The following is a 16,898-nucleotide window of genomic DNA, read 5'->3' as shown; positions in this document are numbered from 1 at the left end:
GTGCCCCAGTCCGGGAAGATCCCACATGCCGCGGAGCGGCTGGGCCCGTGAGCCATGGCAGCTGAGCCTGCACATCCAGAGCCTGTGCTCCACAACGGGAGAGGCCACAACAGTGAGAGGCCCACGTACCGCAAAAAAAACCCATACTTTTATTTTTTTGCAGTTCTGGAAGTCAGAAGTCTGAAGTCAATTTCACTGGGCTGAAATCAAGGTGTTGGCATGGTCACTCTCCCTTCGGAGACTTAGGGGAGAATCTGTTTTCTTGCCTTTTCCAGTGTCCAGAGCTGCATTCCTTGCATCTCTTTACTTGTGGCCCATTCCTCAATCTTCAAAGTCAGCAGCATAGCATTTTGCTTCAGTGAACACACTGCCTTTTTCTCTGTCAAATCTCCTTCTGTCTGCCACTTATAAGGACAGTTGTGATGACAGTTAGGACCCACTCAGGTAATCCTTAGCTCCAGACCCTTAATCACATCTGCAAATTCCCCTTTGCCATATGAAGTAACATTCATAGGTTCAGGGGAGATTAGGACTTAAATATCTTTGGGGTCCATTATTCATCCTACTACAAGCACCTACTATGTGTTGCATTTAGGAGACACAGCTGTGAGTCAGACATCTCTGTACCTCCACTCATGGAGCTTGATATGATGGAAGGAAGAAAAGATGTACAAGCCACAGACCTGCTTTTTAATTGGGTTCTCTAACAGAAAAATTTTTTATCAGAGAATAAATGCATGTTTTTTCTTCTTTTCTTTTAAGAGAAATTGCCAGCTACTTCTTATAATAAGCAGGTACAGAAAATCCCCAGCTACTTAGAATAAGCAGGCACAGAAGGATCACCTTACAGCAGATACTGTTGAGAAGAATTACTTGTGGACTCGCATATATAAACAGAGGATGAGTGGGCTCATCTATCTTAGGAAATAGCAGCCTTTTTTTTTTTTCCAGTGACTTTGCAAACTATTCCTTTTTTATGTCAGGAGAGGGTGGTGTTATGGCAGAAGAAAGGTTGGGTCAATTTGGTTAAGGAACCTAAAGCATCCTGGAAAGGAAGAAACTCAAACACTAATGCCTTAGGAAATGAATCTGTAAAGCTTGGGTTTAAGTGGTGTAAAATTTTCAGTCTGGCTGACTAGGGTATGAAACTAACACACTATCACAATACATGGCACTTCCTTCCCTCAAAACACCAAGAGGCTCTGGATCAACCTGTGGAGTAGTTTGCCCACTTAGGAAGTGTTGCATATCCCTGCTGGCCCAGCTTTCAACTAAAAGCATGCATCTGTCTCAACTGCCACCATGCCTGTGAAAGGAACAGGGTGTCCCTCATGAGAGATGGCCCATACCCAGTCACTGGTGCATTTACATCTAGCAGCGCCAGTCAACCAGAGGTGAACATCCTGCCACCTCTGTATGGGAAGGTATGACAACTGGAACTCTCTCCCATCTCCATCACTCAGGAGTGCAGTGATCCGGGCAAGTGCTTGAATCAGAGAATGAAAAGAGCCTTTGTCAAGACATTTGGCCAGTCTAGTTGTTGTCTTAGTTTGTCCAGGGATGCTATAACCAAATACCATAGACCAGATGGCTTATAAACATCATTTATTTTTCACAGTTCTGGAGGCTGGAAGTCCAAGATTAAGGTGCCAGTATGGTGAGGTGAGGGTCCTCCTCTGGGTCTTAGACTTCTAGTTTTATCCTCATGGCAGAAATGGGCAAGTGATCTCTCTGAAGCCTCTTTTATGAAGGCACTAATCCCATTCATGAGAGCTGTGCTCTCATGGCCCCACCTTCTAATATCATCACCTGGGGAAGCTAAGGAGATACAGACATATAAACCGGGCTTAGCTAAGCAGATTATTCCAGCCCAAAATTTGAATCTTGAAGAAATGAGCCAAATAATGCAGGCAGAATTGATTAATTATTCATGGTGGTATCAACAACTTTGAGGGTTCAGTACATCCCTGAAAGTATCAGTGTCCTAATCTGTACTGTTGTATGAAGCTGTGCTCCCAACTCCCAGCCCTTCTGGGTTCCTATCCATTGCCATTGCCTAAAGGACTAGCCTTCACCTTCATGCTATACTCTATAGCTTCACATAAAGCCTATCTGTGTTTTAGCTTCCAGATTCAGTTTCTGTTCCCTGCAAAAAATAACTCTGACTGATGGGAGTGGAGAGGATGTGGACAGGAACTGAGAAGACATCTCAGGTGAGTGGAGAGAAAATGGCATGATTGCCTAGGAGACTCTAATAAAACTTCCAAGACTGGAGGGGGAAAAAAATACTTGAAATACAGCTGGCCCTCTGTATCTGCAGGTTCCACATCTGCAAATTCAAACTCAGGTCAAAAATTATTTTAAAATAATTAAAGTTCCAGAAAGTTCCAAAAAGCAAAACTTGAATATGCTGCACTCCAACAGCTATTTAGATAGCACTTACATTGTATTTACAACTATTTATATAGTGTTTACATTGAATTAGGTATTATAAATAATCTAGACATGATTTAAAGTATAAGGGAGGATGTTCCTGGGTTACATGCAAATAGTATGCCATTTTATATAAGGTTCTTGAGCACCCACAGATTTTAGAATGGGATGTTGGTTCTGGAACCAATGAATCCCCTGCAGATACTGAGGGACAACTGTATTGTTGGAGACAGACAGTAGGACAGCTTGGGGACTAGCACAAACATATCGGGAAGTAGGGTTAAATAATAATGACTAAGTAACCTAATTTTTCACTCTATTATCACCCCCAAAAATTGTTTGTTGAATTCTGGTTACATGACAACAATTTTTGTTGGCTCCGGACACATAAAGATAAAAATGGCAAAATCTATGTTGTCAAGGAGACACTAGTCTTTTCCAGTGCAGTAGGGAATTTCAGGACACAAACTCCTTTCAGCTTTTAATTTGACCATTTAGATAACTCTCTCTCTCTAGGGCAAATTATTGTCACCCATTTATCAGTTTTAAAAATTGATAGAAATAGAAATTGAGTAATGTTTCCAATGGCATAGAATACTAGAAGAATGAAAGTAAGAGAGTGTGGGTCCTGAGGGCTATATTCTCTATTTTAAGAACACATACCTATTTGCTAGTTATGGTTAATTATAAATTTACTGTGAAAAAATATAGTACAGAAAAGAGGGGGTTGAAAATCCATATATGATAACAGAAAGGCTGGTGCCACCAAAATCTGCCTTGCTAGTTACCACTTGACCCAGCTGTCCCTAGGCACATATCAACTTGGACTCTCAGAAAACCCTTCTTCCTGGAACACGCAGGCCTGCATTCAAATTCTATTGCTACAATTCTAATATTCCTCTTGAAACTGTAATCAAATAGAATAAGGAGTTTAAAGCCTGAAGTGGTATAAACTCACTAGCCAATCAGAAAAGGAACATGACAAAATGTATCTCTCATGACCAAAATGACACTGATATCTCACCGTTTTCCAAATCCCCTATTACTGCAAGAGAAGAAAAGAACTAGAAAGACATGCACTAAGTTATAAAACAAAACTACATGATGCAGAGCTGGGAAATAACACTAGTGCACGGAAGACAAACAGGGGCTTGCTTATATAGAGCACTGATGAGATTGTCCAAACCTAGTCCTCACTCATAGATGGACACCACAAATGGGTGGTTTCCCAAACTGTCCACAAGCCACAGTGGCATACATTGTGGTTTTCAGTCATCTCCCAGCATAACTGCTAGAGCCCCAGTTTCCTGAAGACTCTATATAGTGGTGTGTTGTGGTGAAATGAAATGAATTAGCTAGGGAAGAGTTTCTCATCTAGGGTGCCACTAATGTGTTACATGTATGCCAATATATCACTCTCTTGAACCCTAGGATTTACCACATAGGGTCTGGGATAGTCAGAGTCGCAGATCCACCATGTTCACTGCGAGTAGGCTGTTTGCCTCAATGTTTCATGAAAATATTATTTTCTCTGTTTGACAAAATGTGAACAAGGATGGAAAGCACTGGGCAGAACCACCACTCACTAGCATCTCTAAACCAGTAAGTCTGGGAAAGTCTGGGGACACAATTCAGTCAGTATCTACATTACACCTCAGTAGACCTCTGCCAATTCCATTCCAATTAAATCCAAATAGGGTTTCTTATGGATCTTGGCTGACTCATCTTAAAGTTTATATGAAAAAGTAAAGAGACAAGAATAGCTAAGGAAATTTTAGAGAAGAAACTTAAGGAAGAGGGACTCGCAAAATGTTTGGATACATAGAGTTGAGTGCATGGTTGTTCATTATATTATCTGTACTTTGCTGTGTCTAAAATATTTAGTAATTAAGCGTTAAAACTTTTAGAAGAAAATAAAAGAGAATAGCTTATGACCTCTGGTTGGGAAGACCCTTGTAAACAAGAAAGCAAAAAGCACAAAATTATAATCTAAAAAATTGTTAAATTCAACTAGCAGTACCTTAAAATATACAGCTTTTGGTCAACAAAAGATACCATAACAAGTTGAAAGACAATCCACAAACTAAGAGACGCTATTCGTAACACATAAAACTGACAAGAGAGAAGTACTTAAGCTTTAAAAATATATAAAGATTATTAACAAATTAATTTTCAAAAACAATCAAGCCAACAAAATGAGCCAAAATTGAGAACAGGCATTTCACAGAAACCCAAATAGCCACTAAGCATATAAAGATGCACAATCCTATTAGCAAGGGGGGAAATGCAAATTAAAAGATCAATCAGATGCTACCACCAGGCAAAAGTTTTAAAATCTAACAGTAGCGTGGGTGTCATGGATAATGATGTGCCAGCCTAGTCCATGTGAAATCGATTTGTGTGTAGTTGAATCTCAAAACCTGAATGTGCAGTAAAAAAAGAAGTTAGAGGAAAAGATGTAGTATAACTTACATAAAAATACACCAGGATAGCTATATTTTTAGGGACTTATACATATACAACTATTTTCAAAAAAGCAAGTAAAAGAGTAATATAAAACTTAGAATAATAATTATTTCTGGCTGGGAGGGAATGAGATACTTTTAAAGAGGCCTCTTAAAAGGCTTCAAAAAATGCTGGTACTTTTCTGAATCTTCAGGTATGTAGTGGGTACCTGGGTATTCCTTTTATTATTATTCTTTAAAATGTGCACATATGGGATACATTCACATATGTATATTTCACAATTAAAATTTGTTTAAAAAATCCGGTGAGATGTTAAGGAGAGGCCTTACAAAATCTTTCGCATCAGCAACTTCTAGGCTGTGAGGATTTCCTTGTTACTATGTAACCAAACAAAATTGAGAATTCTCTTGGCTTCTGAGGCTGATGTAAGGTGAAAAACCTTCAGCTGTAACCCCTATTTCAAAAGTTCTTGCTCTTCGCAGCTGCCTCATTGTTCTCAATTATTTCTATAAGTATTCCAACACAAACGTGATTTTATAAATATGTTTGCAAATTAAAAATGTCATCTCTGTTTACTTTTTAGCTTCCAAGTAAAGTTTCATTTTTTTTTAAAGAGCAAGCTGTTCCTTAATTTAAAGAATTTGAAAACAGCCAGTGTCCTCCAGTTGAAAGCAACTTTTGGACACCTCACATCAAATACAGTTGTCCTTTATTAGTGAAAGCTTCCCAGCAGAACCTTAGAAGACCAGTTTCTAAGAGAGGAATGAGTCATCTCTAGTTGGGAAAAGAGTATGCGAGTCCAGCCCAACTCTACTCTGCCCCTTTGCTCCATTCCTACGAGATGCCCAGAAAATGCTATCCCTTCTCTCACCCACACCCCTTCCCGTCCCTCACAGACCCCAGGGGCTTCTGCCGGGAAACCAGAGACCCGCCCACTCAGTGAGCCCCGCCCCATCCCGGTCCCGCCCCTCGGGGCTCCCGGAAAGCTCTGCGCGCGGTCTTCGGGAGGCAGGGTTGCTTGGGCTCGCAGCAGGACCGCCGTGGGGTCTCTGTACTCCCAGCTTCAACGTCTCGGGCGGCCGAGTCTCTACTGGTGGCTGAATTCCTAGACCCTGGTGAGTGGCTGGAGGATTCTGGGCCCTGCAGATGAGGTTTTGGCCGGCACCGGGGCCACCCCCCAGCGCCTGCGCGCTCACCCACCAGCCAATCTGCTCGCCTGCAGACGGCATTTGACCTTGCGCCCCTCCGGCCGGCCGCTGGCGGCTTTAAGCTGCGAGCTTTGGGACCTTTGGACACCCTACTCTGTCACTCTTACCCCTTATTTTGTCTGGGTTAGTTTTATTGTCTTCTATATACTACTTTATCTCTACCCTGCTGGCGTCGTCTCTGCCACTTCTTTGGAGCGGAACCTCCTGTCGCCTCGGTTTTCCCATCCCTCCCCAGCAAGCTGGGTATTTCAGGAGTGACGGAAGCCTTTCAGAGCCTTTTCCTTTTGTCCCCAAACTCGGCCTTGAGCCTTGGGGGCAAGTGGAAAGGTCGAGGCCTACCGGGCTTCGGCTATAGCAGGAAGGTGGCGGGCTCCGGTCTCCAGCCGCCCGGCAGTCCGGAGAGGAAAGCGAGGGTGGGGAGGCCGAGGCAGAAATGGGTTTTCCATTCACCTGTTCACACGTTTGGCATTATCATCTTCGACTGTTCTCATTTGCTAAATCGCAGGGTGCAGCTCTGCTGGAATAGTGTCTTTTCCCATTTTCTAAAGGAGCAAATTGAAATGTAGGCAGTTAGGATAGTTTGTTTTCGTTTCAGTGTTGCAAGACCCTGCGGATAAGAGTTAAGGGAAAATGCGGAAGTGCTTAAAAACATAAAACAAGGGAGGAAAATATTAATTATATGACCTTAAAAAGGCAAATAGGACTGGAATGGGTTGATTATGGTAAAGTATTTAGACAATGGTTTGCAAGAAAAATACAAAATAAAATCTAGGTATTGGTAATATTAAGTTACGTTGTTTGCACATCGTTTTCATGACAATGTGTTACTCCCTTCATGTTGAGCTATATGTAAACCATGAAAAAATAGTGTTGTGTAGTGAATCTTGTGGATTTTCAGGCTTTATGCATAAAACATTACCAGAGCTGTTGGCTTTTAGTCACACAATGAATACTAAGTGTATGATAAGATAATAAGCTTTCTTCAGATTAAATTTGGACTACAGTTTATGAGTAGGTGGCAGATAACCGTTGTTTTCTAAATCCATAATCTTTAAATGAAAACATGACCACGTGTCAGCAGTTTTCATCTGTCACAAAATTTATGGTGTTATATTCTCTAAACTTGATTTGTCTAAAATGTTGTAGGAAGGTGGAATAAGGTGAGGACAAGAGCTTGAATTCTAGAGCCATACTTCTCTGCTCCTTGCTAGTTGCTTAACCTCAGACAGGTTACTTAGCCATTTGTTAGCCCAGAGACTTGGAAAAAGTTACCAAATGCTTTATACCTTAGTTCAGTCATCTGTAAAATGGTATTAAAAAGAAGTTCTACATCATAGGTTGTTGGGAAGATTCAAATGGAAAGATGAGATTATGCTTAACTGAATTTCTGTTAACGAAAGGGTACAGGTGTTTACATTAAAACCGACCTAAGCAAGGAACTCGTGGTACAGAAACGTATTTTGAAAGTTCCAAGTGTGTCTTCTAGTGTTAGTTATATTTTTCTACAATGGCTTCTTAGAAAATAATATTAGGAAACAGCTAGAAAAAGAAAAAAGCAATCAGAAATCTGTATAATAATAAATAATTAAAAAGTGAAATCTTTTTGGCTTTTCTGAGTAACAGGGTAGGATTTAATCCTTTTTGAAATCATAATTGATATCACACTAATTCTGAATCTCTTATATCTCACTAGACCTCCAAGTCAAAAACAATCATTTCAAAGATGAAAAGACCTCCAAATCACCAAACACAAAAATAGAAGCCATAGAGTTTCAAAAGAACGTATTATTTCTATGTATTATTATGTCATGTAAACTGCCCTTTGCAGATACTAGATTTTCATTACCGAGTACCTTGAGTATTGAGTACATTACTACTTTGGGAACCTTTACATTGCAATTAACTTGGAATTTTTTTCTCTGAGGTGACTTCTGAAACTTCTTTCTTTTGTTGAAACCAAATAAGTAGTTCTACCACTCCTTTTCTACTAAAAATCGTTAGACCTGCTAGGCATCTCAAGTTTCATCATTTTGCTAAGTTGGACATGATAATTTTTATTAAAATGGATTTTTGAAATTATTAGATCTATCTATGATTCTTCCTATATAATATGTTTAGTATAGACTGAACATGTCAACTATATGTATAGTCAGTAGAATCTGTTTATACACATACTGCCCAAATAAATACCAATGTCAAAAACGAAAGGGCCAGAAATTAAGTTCTTTAAGCTGAACACTTAATGGCCACTGACTAAATGTAAGATATATTGGGTTCTACTAGAGTGTAAAGGTAAGGACTCCATTTCTGGACCTTATGGAACAATCTAGTAGGGGGTATAACACATTAAATAGCATGAAGCAATACATTAAAAAAGCCAATTTAAAAAGTAGGTAATGGTGTAATAATAGACTGTGTGGGAAAGTGAGTACTTTTCACCCTGGAATCATTGGGAGAGGTGTCAAGAAGAGGCAACAGTTCAGCCTTGTCTTGAAGGATTAGAGTAGTATTTCAGAAGTTAGCTGTATGGAGAATAGGTATTTAGAGAGAGTAAACTATGTGTTATTGATTGCTTGCCAGACACCCATCTTTAATAATAATCATCATGAGAATAAATAGTTGTTCATATTTATTCAGTGTTACACTAGGCCAGAAATGATTCTAAGGGTTTTATAACATTAACTTATTTCATCTTCACAAAAATCCTCTGAGTGAGGTAATAACTCGTGAAGATGAGAAAAGAAGCAGGGAAAAGATCAAGCCACTTGTATAGGTGAAGTGGCTAAAAAAAAGCACAGCTAGAATTTGAACCCAGGCATTTGAACTGCAGAGCCCATGCTTTTAATCACAGTGGTTTGCTGCCTTTATTTAGGTTGAGATGCCTTATTGTTCACTGAGATCAGGAGGTTGGGGTAGAGCCAGTGGAACACCTATAATGATGTGATAAACATTTTAAGTGAATGAATTAAATAAAAGGAAAAGAGAAATTAGATTTAGAGGCAAAAGGGGGGGAAATGCAGCTTTTATAAATAGTTATTTTGTGTTTTGTGTTCATCCATAGCTCTGAGAAATTAATCTAACAAATAGAAAAATGTCTCAGAACTATTTGTTTCATATATTTCTTCACTTTTCTTTTTTTTAAAAATCCGATCAGTATTTACATTTGATTAAAACATTACCCTTTTACATTTTATTTCACATATGTTATCTTGCATGATTCACAGAACAACTTTGTCAGAAAACAGAACAGTTAATTTTTTTCTTTTAAGACGATTAAAAAAAACTCAGGGTCACACAATTAGGTCAACATAGCTGATTTGAGCTTAGATCTTCAGATTTCAAAATCAATATTCTTTCCATTATGTATCCTGACTCTTCCATGCATTCACCCGTTCAGCTGATCAACATTTCAAAAATCAATGTCTTACTAATTTCTGAATCTAGTAGTCATTCCTCCCATTCTCTATGATTTGTCAATATTCATTACCATTGATTATTTCCTCATAAAATACCTACTCCAAACAAACTTTTCTTCCTTATGAAATATTATGTTCTAATTTTAGAAGACATCATAAGAAAATATCACTGAGTAAATGATTACCCAGAGGTAATCATTATACATGTTTAAGTACACTTCCTTCCTCTCTGTAGTTGAGATCATATTATATCCATAATTTTTTTTCCTACTGAATGGCTTGTCAAAATTCTTACCTTCTTTTTAAGTAAAGGGAAGGATTTGTTTTTATCTTGACAACTTGGAAATTTTAGGACAACAAATCATAGAAGCAGGTCAAAATGGTTGTCTCATCCTTTATTCCTATGCATAACGCTGTCACATTCTATACATAGGAATATCAGTCCCTGGAGTCCTGCAGTGCAAAGCTTAAGGACAGTATGAGTTGGTCCTTCCCTGAAATAAGCAGGTATTATGTTAAGAGTTCATGTCCTCCAGTTTGCTGGTGATAGTCTTTTTTTTTTTCCATTTTCAAATAATTTTAACTTAAAGAAAAGATTCAAAAATAATACAAACAACTCGACAATCCCTGTATATTTTTCCTGCAACTTCACCAAATGGTAATATTTTGCCACATTTGCTTTATCATTACACACACACACATACACACTCGTATATTACATTGTATGTAATTTTACATATATATTATATGTAATATGTGTACATATGCATATATATGCATATATGTATACATATATATATGTAGGTACATATGTGTGTATGTGAGTATCTTAATATGTTATCTGATGTATCTTTGTGATTAGATCCGGATTAATACTGACAGAAATACCACAGCAGTGATTCTGTGTTCTTCTTAGAGCATCCACTCTGTAGACTCAAGATATCTACTTATTTAAAATTAACTGCTGAAGTTAATTTTGATCACTTGTTTAAGGTGGTGTCTGCTAGGTTCTGCACCGTTAAGTTACTATGTCTCTCTTTGTAGTTAATTGGATATCTTTTGGGAGGGGAGATGCTTTGCCAATATGTAGATATCCTGTTTCTCATAAACCCTGCTTCTTTTAACCCCTCATTTAATATTCATTAATGATTCTTCCTTGATACAGTTATGCTAGTAGCCAAATAGTGATAGTCCAATTCCATTATTCCATCTAAATTTATTAGTTGGTATTCTAAAATGTCTTCTTTATTCCATTTATTTTTACATTTTAAAAATGTCAGTATAGATTCATGAATTCTTATTTTAATGTCTATAATTTATTATTCTTCGTCATTATTTTGATGCTGAAATTGTCCCAGATTTAGTCAGTAGTTGCCCCTTCAAGCTGACTCCTGTGTCCTATGGACATGTCTCTATTGTTTTTGACCACTTCTTGATTTTCTGGCAAGATGTCCCAAGCTCATCTTGTACTTTCTCAGCCACATTCTTGGAATCAACCTGGTTCTATCAAGTAGACAGGACTACATACAATTCAGAGTCTTGTCATCAGATGTGTTTATTGCTGCCAGGATTTCTTTGGTTCTATACTCCCTCAGTGGACAGAGCTAGGAAATAAATTGTATTTGTATGTGTACACACCCACCTACCCACACACACACTCCTATTTATTGATCTTTTAAAAGCCATACATCCATACTGATACTGCCAATTGCAATCTGACAACACAAGTTTTGTTTTAGCCTCCCACTTCCTACATTTGTAACTCACTTTTTTTTTTGTCAGTGAAAAACCTGGGCCCCATTTCACAGCATATATTGCTTATTTTTACAATACACGTTAAGTATTTTAAGAATTGCTAACCTGTTTCATAGCAAAAAATAACCCACTTACTAACTGGAGTTTAACATTAAATATTTTTCGTTTGTTTTGAATATGTGAAATATAATGTGGCTCAAAAAGACAAAACTGCATAAAATGTTATACTCAGAGAAGAGTTACTTCCATTCCCCACCCTTCTACCCCATTTTCATCTCCCCTTATTTTCCACCCAGTTTCTAACTCTGTAGATAATCAACCTTATTAGATTCTTGTTTTTCTGTGTTTCTTTTGCTCACTTGAGAAAATGTATTTTTTCTTACTTGCATTTTGCTTTTTTCATTTAGCCAGTATATCCAGAAAATCACTTTTTATCATCTCAAAGAGCTCTTCCTCATTTTTTTCTGAATACTCAACATTTTACAATTGCAAACAGTGCTGTATATGAACTTATGTACTTACTATTGGTTGTGTATTTTCAAGGTAAATTCCATGAAGTAGGATTGCTGAGTCAAAAGGAAAATGGATGTGTAATTTTGTTAGATATTGCCAATTCCCAAAAAATGTTGTACAAATTTGCATTCACTAGCAATGCATAGGAGTGCTTCTCACTGTCTTGCCAACAGGATGTAGTTTGATACTTTTTATTTTTTGTCAATCTCATAGATAAGAAATGATACATTTGTGAGGTTTTAATTTACATTTATCTAGTTTTGAGTGACACAGAAGATCTTGCAAATATTTTCATTCAGTTTGTCAGTTGTCCTTTCACTTTATTTTATAGTGCTTTTGATGTATATATTTAAAAATTAATGTAGTTAAATTAATCTGTTTTTTATTTATTGCATCTGAATTTTGAGTCATAGATATAGAAAGCCTTTCACTATACTAAGGATATAAGGGAATTCAGGTGGGATTATATAAGTATTTGAATGATTCTAGCCCTAAAACTTAATTTTTCTTTGAGAGATTAGGGTAGAAAATAGGGGGGGTTATTTAAAACCTCTGATTCAAAAGTAGCTGCAGAGAAGCTGAGAATATAAATAGAAAGTGGCAGCTGAGAAAATGAACAGAGCTTTTGGTAGTTTCATGGCTCTTTGGGGACCAAAATTGGAATTCAGGGCCTTCCAAAGCCCATCCTAGAGGAGGGATCTTGATAAATACCTGTGACTTTGATTTCAGAACCCATGGGTATAAAGGAGTAAAGATGAATCAAATACACCAAATCTTCGGAAGGACTTATACCTAGTTTTGAAGATTTCAATCTCTGATTATATTAAGATAATCTTCCTCTACCCTAGAAATCTTCAAGAAGCAAAAATAAGCCTTCTCTGAAGGAAAATAATATATAGAGCCTCACATTGTCTCTGAAAATGTTCATATGTGATGTCTGGCATTCAGTAAAAAAATAACCTAGCCTATAAAAAAAAGAGTTACTGTACAGATATTGAGAGGAAAAAACCAAACAGGCAATAGAAACAGAATCCTCAGATTTCAGATTCAGGTTATTAGAGGTGGACTTTAAATAAATGGGATTAAAAAATTCAAGGAGTTAAAAAAGAAGATGGAAAATTTTAGCAGAGAACTGATAACTCCAAGAAGAGTCAAATGGAAATTCTATGACTAAAATTATAACTGAAATTAATTAATCACTGCTGAAGAGAATCAGGAAACTGAAAATAGTTCAGAAATAAATATTCAGACAACCATGGAGAGACAAAAGGAGGAAAATTTAAAAAAATATTGAAGAAACCCATGGGACATAAAATTCTGATGTGTGTAATATATTCCATAATGAGAGATGAGAGAGCAAGAGAGCAATAATTGAGCAAAAGCAATATTTGAAGAGATAATCAATACAAAACTAAGGAAAGATACCAACCCAGAGATTGAAGAGGCACTTTGAACCTCAAGCAAGATAAAAGTTAAGAGAACAGTACTCCTATATATTCCATAGGAAAACAGCTGAAAACCAAAGATGAAGAGAAAAAATATTAAAGGTAACCAGAGAAAAAGAAAATACATTATCCTTAAAGGAATAAAGAGAAAAAATAATAGTTGGATTTTCATCATAAACAATCAAAGACAGAAGATAAGGGTTGTGCTGAAAGAAAATAATTACGAATATAGAAGTGTATACATAAAAAGTCCAAGTGAAGGCAAAATAAAGATACTTTCAAACAAAGTAATATAAAAAGAGTATCAGCAGACCAACACCAAAGACCCTATTAAAGGGAATTATTTCTTCATCCTAAGGGAGATTATTTTAACTGGAAATATGGAGATGGAGCAAGTGAAGAACAAGGGAAAGGGTAAATATAATGAACATTGACTGTACAGAACAATATAATATCTGGAGGGGTATAAGGTATATGTAAAAAAATAAAATATACCAAAATAGGAGCCGAAAGTTGGGGCAGGGATAAAGGAAACAAAATCTTCTAAGAGTGCTTTCATTGTTTAAGAAACAGTAAAGTTCTAATTCATACTGGATTTTGACAAGTGAGAGTACATGCTTGTAATCACTAAGATAACTAAATTAATAGCAAAGAGATTGTATGATTAGCAAGGAAATAGGGAAGAATGAAACAATTAAAAAGAAGATAAGAGAGAAAATAGGGCTGGTAAGAAGGAATCCAAAAGGAAAGCAAGTAGAAGGGTAAGGGTAGATTTAAGGATAAAAGTAGAAAGTAGACTTAAAGCTATAGTATCCACATTTGTAGAATTGTAAATGTGCTGATACTATAATTATTGGACAGAGACTATCAGATTAGATTAAAACCAACAATAACAATAAAGCAATGTCATATTTCAAAAAAACCCTAGTCATTTAAGGTGACAATGAGGTGATAAAAATGTATTTTGTGCCAACATGCACCCAATAAAATATGTTATAGCTATATTAATATTAGAGTGGAATTTAAGTCAAAACCCGTCAGTAGAGAAGGGAAGGAACATTTCATTATAAAACAAGATTTAATACTTCAGGAAAATATAACTCCTAAATTTGTCTCCACATAATAACATCAGTGACAATTATATAATGTAAGCAGTTATAGACATGGCATAATGATGGTGGGGGATTTTTAACACAAGTAGAAGAAAGATGAGTGAGAATATGAAAAATATAACCCACATGCTTAGTGTATTTGGTTTGGTAGACATATGTAGAATTCAGTAACCACTAGCTGCAGAATATATATTCCTTTCTGGTGCATATGGGATACTTAACAAAATTGTTCATAGGTTGAGCCTTAAAACGAGTCTCAACATATTTCAAAGGATTGAAATCACACTGGGAATGTTTTCAGTTGACTCACACTAGAAATCAATAACAAAAAGATATAAATTTATTTATTTATACCTTTTTAAAATAAATCTAAGTAGCTGAAGCTCATTTTCAGGACAAAGCCTCATTGAAGAGTAACTTCTGGAAATAACTTTCAAATTGAGCAGAGTAGGAACAAAATAAAAGTGAGGGAAATAAAAAATTCCAGGTAAATGTGGGAATGGTAAACCCCACACTGATCTCGGAAAAAAATTCAAGGCCATGTTAAAACTTCACAAAAGCAACAGAAGAATGATTGCTAGAGTTGTGAAGCTAGAAAAATACCATGATTGAACATTCATTTCAAACATTAAGGAAAAATTATTTCATGTAGTATTTAGCAACAAAAAAAAAATTTCAGTCAAATTCCATGCAAAGTCATTATAGGCAAAAAAGTTAAACTTGTAAATACTTGAAGCATGCCAGAGAACCATGTTCATAAATATATAACAACTGTAACCTAATATTTAAATAGAAGTAAATAAAGTAATTATGTGAGATATGAATGAACAAGTAAATTACAATTATGAAAACTCAGAAATGAGAGAATATTAAGATAATTAAAATCGACAAAATTCATATTCCTATCTGAAGACTAGAAGACAAACATAACAGATAATGCCATGTGAGAAACAGAGGGCAACAAGACACTTAAAAATCAAAATTAAATGAAGAAAGAGGTGAAAAAGAGAAGGTGCAATTGTAAAAATTCAGCAAAGATTCAATAAAAGTAATAGCACTTCTTGAAGAAGGAAAGCAAAGCAGTGAAACAATACTAAAGTTAAAATTGGAAATATTTGCTGACATAAAACAGTAGATGTTACTAGGTTAATTTCTTAATAGGAAGATAAAGGATTTCTTATGTGATTGATTCTGTTTTCTCTACAAAGTATAAGACATGACTATCTGAAGAGAATAAAGGAAATTGGTGATGTAGTAGCACGTTTGATGAAAAATGAGAAGGAATGAAATAATTCTTTTGAGGTTAGAAAAGTGAAGGTACTGGGGTATAGTAATAGGCTTGTTAAGCCATCTTGAATGTCCGAAATTTATGGTCATAAATTCAGAGTGAAAAGTCAGCATGGTGTGTGTTTTTCTCCAATATCATTATGTAATTCTGGATCAAGGTCAAGCCAGGCATCATTTATTTGAGGTTCTACCAGATAAGTATTAAGGAAGGAGAGAAGTAAAGGAAGTTAAGGGTACAGTTGTCCTTTAGTATCCGTGAGGGCTGGGATTGGTTCCAGGACCCACGTGGATACCAAAATCTGTGGATGCTCAAATTCCTTATGTAAAGTGGCACTAGTACAGTTTGCCCTCTGTATCTGTGGCTTCCTCATCTGTGGATTCAAACAACCTGTGGATATGGAGGGCCTACTGTTTGGCAAATGAGGAATTTCAGTGCTGGACTATGGCCTAAAAACTGCTTCACTAGAGACAAAACGTGAAGAAAAAAGGTGATACTGGGCTTCCCTGGTGGCGCAGTGGTTGGGAGTCCGCCTGTCGATGCAGGGGACACGGGTTCTTGCCCCGGTCTGGGCGGATCCCACATACCGCGGAGTGGCTGGGCCCGTGAGCCATGGCCGCTGGGCCTGCGCATCTGGAGCCTGTGCTCCGCAACGGGAGAGGCCACAGCAGTGAGAGGCCGGCATACCGCAAAAAAAAAAAAAAAAAAAAAAAAAGTGATAGTGAAAAAGTGGTAGAATCAGTGGATTAGACATCTCAAAAAGGTAAAGGAATTGACTGAGTGGGAGTACTAAAGTAGAGAGGCTCAAACATGGAAGGTTATGTGTGGAAAATGGAAAAAAATGAAATAACTATTTTGATTGAAAATGACGAGATCAAGATTATGAGTATGACACCTGAGTTGGTGAAATGCGGTGGAAGAACAGGTCATTAGAAGTGAGGTAGTCAAAGAATAAGTTTTTGAAATTCCATTTAATGACTAGGTCTTTAATATACTCATAAATATTTCCTTTTTAACTATGAACTTTTCATTTTATATTTATATTTAGAAAATTTTAGTCTCTCTATATAGAGTGTTTCCTTTCTATAGCCAGTATATGTAAAATCTGTCCAAATGATGAAGAATATATTCATTTTCTTAAATTCTTAAAATCTTTGTCTGACAATAATGTAATTGTGATATTTCCAAAGACATACTGCTGTTCAGTCTAGCCATATGTAGATTCTTTTGTATATATTAATATTTGATTATATAGTTAATGTCAT

At 36.6% G+C, this 16,898-nt stretch overlaps 1 protein-coding gene across 6 annotated transcripts in view; it reads left to right on the top strand.

Moving 5' to 3' along the window:
* The first annotated feature begins 5,869 nt into the window (after nucleotides 1-5,869).
* The window catches only part of MANEA (mannosidase endo-alpha), a 105,179-nt gene continuing 94,150 nt past the window's right edge, over nucleotides 5,870-16,898 (top strand). For 4 of the 6 annotated variants that reach the window (XM_082634146.1, XM_082634149.1, XM_082634147.1 and 1 more), the window contains exon 1: nucleotides 5,932-6,014. The gene's annotated coding sequence lies outside the window, so the exon portion shown is untranslated. Of the gene's footprint in view, nucleotides 6,015-16,898 lie in introns of all 6 variants that reach the window. The other 2 variants (XM_082634151.1, XM_082634145.1) reach the window with 1 other exon arrangement.

The sequence above is a fragment of the Mesoplodon mirus genome (genome assembly GCF_964341445.2).
Source record: "Mesoplodon mirus genome assembly, chromosome: 10".
Classification (NCBI taxonomy): Eukaryota; Metazoa; Chordata; class Mammalia; order Artiodactyla; family Ziphiidae; genus Mesoplodon; species Mesoplodon mirus.
The sequence above is the reverse complement of the archived record's forward strand: the minus strand, read 5'-3'. Positions and strand labels throughout refer to the sequence as shown.